Source organism: Triticum dicoccoides, chromosome 3B (assembly GCF_002162155.2).
Source record: "Triticum dicoccoides isolate Atlit2015 ecotype Zavitan chromosome 3B, WEW_v2.0, whole genome shotgun sequence".
Classification (NCBI taxonomy): Eukaryota; Viridiplantae; Streptophyta; class Magnoliopsida; order Poales; family Poaceae; genus Triticum; species Triticum dicoccoides.
This window is the reverse complement of record NC_041385.1, coordinates 844,658,389-844,663,574: the sequence shown is the minus strand read 5'-3', so window position 1 is coordinate 844,663,574 and position 5,186 is coordinate 844,658,389.

Genomic DNA, 5,186 nt, shown 5'->3' with positions numbered 1-5,186 from the left:
CACCCTCCCCCGCTCCACCACCGCCAATGACCCCCCGCACCCTACAAAAAAAAGATTACTAATGGCGCACCTCTAGGGGGTGCGCCATTGCTATCCAAAAAAACTTACTAATGGCGCACCGCTAGGGGGTGCGCCATTGCTATACAAAAAAAAGATTACTAATGATGCACTGCCAGGGGGTGCGCCATTGCTATCAAAAAATACTAATGGTGCACCGCTAGGGGGAGCGCCATTACTAAGCTTCCCCTAGCTAATTCCCCCTTCGCCCGATCCCTTCGTCCCTTCCTCGCCAGATCCCCTTCCTCTCCACACCCTCACGCCCCCTTCGCCCCCGCCTCCCTCCTTCTGCCGCCCGGTCGTCGTCCCCTGCCGCTCCTTTGCCGCCCCGCCCCAGCACGTACATCCCCTTCCTCCCTTCCCCCATCCCCCTAGCTTCTCCTCTTCCTCCTCTCACCGCCCGTGCCTTCTTCTGCTCGGAAGGTCAAGAAGGCGTCCAAGGATGCCGACAACGGCGACTCCGGGCCCTGGCTCAACAACGACATCACGGGCCCCTTCCTCTGGACCGCTGCCCACAGCCTCCTCGACGCCGGCGTCCTCTAGGTGATTCCTCCTCTCTCCTCCCCTCCTCCCCCCTAGGTTTCTCTCCCCGCTGGCGGCCCCTCCGCCGTGCCTCATGATGCTAAGGCTGTGGCGGCCTCCATCCCCCGTGCTGCCTCCTGTGCTGCCTCCCACGCCCCACACCTCCTCCGCCCCCTGTCGAGTAGTGTCTTTGTAATGTTTAGATGCTTAGAGATGCACGGGATTTAGGTGTAGTTGCAGACATGCTGTGTAGCTACGATAATGCACAACAAAATGGGAACCCTGATCTTCCTTTCCTAGTCTATTGTTGTATGCTCTTTCCCTTGTAGGTGACAAGCAATTTAACAGATCACAACAGTTGATTTTATGCTTTGTGTCTTATGAACTTCAGTTTCTGTTGTATCATCGAATTTCTTTGTGGAAGGTAAAACTGATGCTTGATTCAGCAATAAAGTTGCATTGGTTGCTCACATTGTTTGATGTGTGCATCTTTTATGTTTGTGACTTGTGTACATGCATGATTGAAGATGTTTCCCACAGGTTTCTATTTGTGCTAGATAATTTTCTTCAGCGTCACGATTTGTATATTTAAAGCTAAAAATATATTTGTTGAAGATGTGTGCCTTCACTTTCTGTTTGTACTATCATCAAATTGCTTGAGAGGCTTTCCTTGTGCCTGGAAAGAGTAGACATGTGTTGGTTGAGAAAGAGAGTTCCACTCCGTGTGTGCATTATTTTTACGTGTGTGTCTGATTTGTGTGCACGCATGGTTAAAGATGTTCCTCTCAGGTTTTAGCTTTTGGCTGTAGGTTTTCCTATTGCATATTCTTATTAGTTTTAATAAAAAGAACGAGCTGTACATAGGGGAAGCAGAAGAAAGCTTAGTTTTTCGCTTGGCTCTTTAGAGATTTGGTTGGAGGCCTTCGAAGATGAAGTTTTTCCTTGTGTTCCAAACGGCACATGTAGCTAGAATTGGTATGATTTCTATGGAGAATGGCCAATTCATCTTCTTCTTACCCCTCAAAAAATCAGCTTCTTTAAAACTGACAGCAGGTTCCTCCCATGTTTCACTTTTTCTAGTTAGTTTCTTCCAGCTATAGGTTAGTTTACAGCTAGAATTATGTATTTCAACCATTTATATGTTTAGTTTCCAGCTATAGGTTAGTTTACATCTAAGAACAAGAAGCTCTGAAATGAATGATGAATATTTTCTGTTGATTCTTTCTGGCCAGTTCATTCATCATTTAGGGCTTGATGTATGGAGGCTTGTTGACTTGCTACTAATACAACATAATATTTGATATGAGCAGGGTGAACAACCTTCAGGTCCCGGAAATCTACTCAAGGATGCAGACACTTCTTGTCTCACTTCTTTTATTATCGGTATAATATTCATATTAAGGAGTTTCTATAAGTTCATTGTTCTTACCTGCAAATTTAAAATGAAAGCACAACCAATCCATATTAAAAACTTTAGGTTGGTTTTGTTTTGAAGGTTCTTACTAGGGTTCTTCTTGGCTGCAATTCCCTGGTATATTGGTGCTTTTCTTCTATTCTTTGTTGCTTTGGATCACCAGGAGAAGCCTGGATTGATTGCCTGCACAGTTGCTGTAAGTACTCCATTTTCTAAAGCTTATCACATAGTACTAGCATTTTCTTCCGGTGCAAAAGAAAAGGGCTGTTGTTTGTCTTTTGTATAAAATGAGCTAAAAACACTTAGATACTTATTAATGTTTCCTTACACGAATACTTCCTGTAGAGTTGATTTTATAAAGCTATGTGATCTTTGTTTCTGAGACTGAAAGTGCTTCTATCTCAAAAAGAAGCAAAAATTTAAAAGTGCTCATCCTAGTGGCAGGCACAGCTCCTGTCACTTGTGACCATTGCTGCTGGGAGCTTGAATTAGCTTACATGCTAAGTAAGTTTGAGGGTGAACATCGGATTTGTGTAAGCATCAGGATTTTTTTAATGGAAATTTATAGTATGTTTGAGGGTGAACATTAAGCAATGTTTGTTGTCAAACAAATTAACAATTTTTTTAATTTATGTATTTACTATTTTTTTATTTTACTGATCAAGATGGTGTATTCGAGCTCGGGAGCAGAGACTCCATGTCCTGAACTCCTGATTTGTCCCTCTGTGCATGGTGTGCATATACTATTTGCCTATTTGGTAAAAAAACAGTTTAGTTGCCTATTTGGTATGCTTGTCATGTCACTTGTACTACAAGCTTAGTTAGGAGTACTCCATCTAGTAGTAATTAATTCGTGTGGCTATGGAAGTCACTTTCTTTGGCATAGTAATGTTTTTTATTCTAGTATTATTTTGTGGTGGTGTGGGTAGCAAGGTGCATGCACATAGGAGGGATTTACAAGAAAGAGATACTCCTGATAACAACAAAAGCTAACAAGGCAGTAAACTAAATCAGTAGATGCATCACACTACTTTTATTCTTTCTTGGGGATAAAAAAATCTGGGATAATGATTTTACTTGTGATGGTAAACTAAATCAGTATGATGTTGTACTTGTGATGATGCTACTTGTGATCTTCTGAAATGACCCATTGGGGACTTCATTACACGGGGATAATGATTTTGCAGGTACCCCGAGAGGCCCTTGAGTTGCCGGAATGTCGATTAACTTCCATTCCAGCAAATTTGGGTACTCCATATGTCCTATTTTCAGCAAAGGTCATGCTGAAATTTTCCGTGAATTTTAGCATGACTTTGCTAAAAATAGGACATATGGGGTACTTGCGACTAATGCATGGGCCAGGGTATCTTAGTACTTAATTAAGTAAGATCAACTGCCCCTTTATTCTTGCTGCATTAAACCATAGGTGGCAATAGAGCCAAGTGATTAGGCCCAACTTAGAATTCTCCTTCCCTTTTCTTGATAGGGTATATTATTAGAAGATACCCATATATATCGGTCAACCTAGGGTGCCACGGCATCGATAAACCCTAAATGATGAAAACTTAACTTAGCATTTAGGGTGCCTCGGTGTCGACAAACCCTAAATTATAAAACCTTGGCTTTTAGGGTGCCTCGGTGTCGATAAAAACCTAAATGATGAAAGCTTAGGATTTTAGGGTGCCTCGGCATCGACAAACCCTAAATGATAAAAGCTTAGCTTTTAGGATGCCTCGGTGTCGACAAACCCTAAATGATGAGACCATGATCTTGTTCCTTGACAATAACCAACTTTTTGACCAAACTTTTTTCCTATTTAGAGCGAAACATGGCCCACAACGATGAGGCCAGCGGTTCGGGCAAAGCAATTCTGGGAGCTGTCCCAGGAGATGGAGGAAGAAACTCACCGCTATGAGGACGCCGCGGAAGACATAGATCCTGACTACACAACCCCTAGTGGCATCGGGGATAACACCACTGATGGTGTCGCCGAGGATGCCACCACTGATGATGGCAGCACACGCATAGATGGCAGCCAACCGAAGAGGCAACGGAAGGACCGGCGCCCGAACGTGCTCGGCACCGTCAAGGAGGAATTTACTGAAGTGAACTCCGACGGGCATCCAACGGCGCCCAAAGAATTAGTCAAGGGGTACTCAGTTCAGTTCGGATGCATTCTCTGGAGCACCATCTCGATCAACACCGAGAACCTAAGGCATAAGGACCGAGGGAATTTGCGCAGCCTCCTCTCACGAAGTTGCACGAACGATACAAGCTCCCCGCTGACTTTGCAAACACACGCCTCTCAGGGAATAAAGTGAACAGTGCCGCCCTCACGAGGATGAGCATGGCCCTGTCTACTTGGAGAAACGCAGTGAAGAGCATGATTGACAAAGGTGATAGTTATGAGAACATCAAGGCGAAAAATCCTTCGATCAGCGAAGATGACTACAAGGAGTTCAAGATCAAGTGCGAGAGCAGCGCAACCGTGGAATCAAGTCAGTGGGGGAAAGAAATGCGAGACTTGAACTTAGGGGTCCACCAACTCGGTCCCAGCGGTTACAGAGTGGCGGAGCCTATATAGGACAAGGAGGACGAGGAGAGTGCTGAGCAAGGCCTACCGCCCCGCTTCAAGAAACATCGTGACAAGCAGACCAGGAACTATGTCAGGGCCCGGTACAAGGAGGACCCGGCAACAAAGGAGCTTACCACGGATCCGAAGACCAAGGCGCTTGAGCGTCTTCTGGTAAGGAATACACCCCCGCATAATTAGCTCCATATGGTTGCATTCTAATTAATGAAGTCAAATTTCTAAATGGTTCACATTCCTGCCGCATGAGATTGAAAGTAGTAGCGCGGGGTCGTCTCAGAGCTCCCCTTGGGACAGCACTCTAAATAGGGCGTTGAATGTAATGAAAAACAAGGATAAGCTCAGTAAGCCGTCGTCAGCTGGTTGTGTGGCCGGCAAAGGCTTGTCCACAAAATGGTCGTCATACTATAACGCTGGTGGGCGAAAGGAGAGAAAGACCAGCTCGGAAATCCAGTCGCGCGAGGTTCAAGAACTCAAGGCACAAGTGGCGCGGATTCCGAAGATTGTCCAAGATCAAGTGCAACAACAACTGGGAACGACGCTCACCGCCATTGTGCCTACCTTGATTCAGGGGTTGTAGACGTGGATTGCGGGCGGCCAACA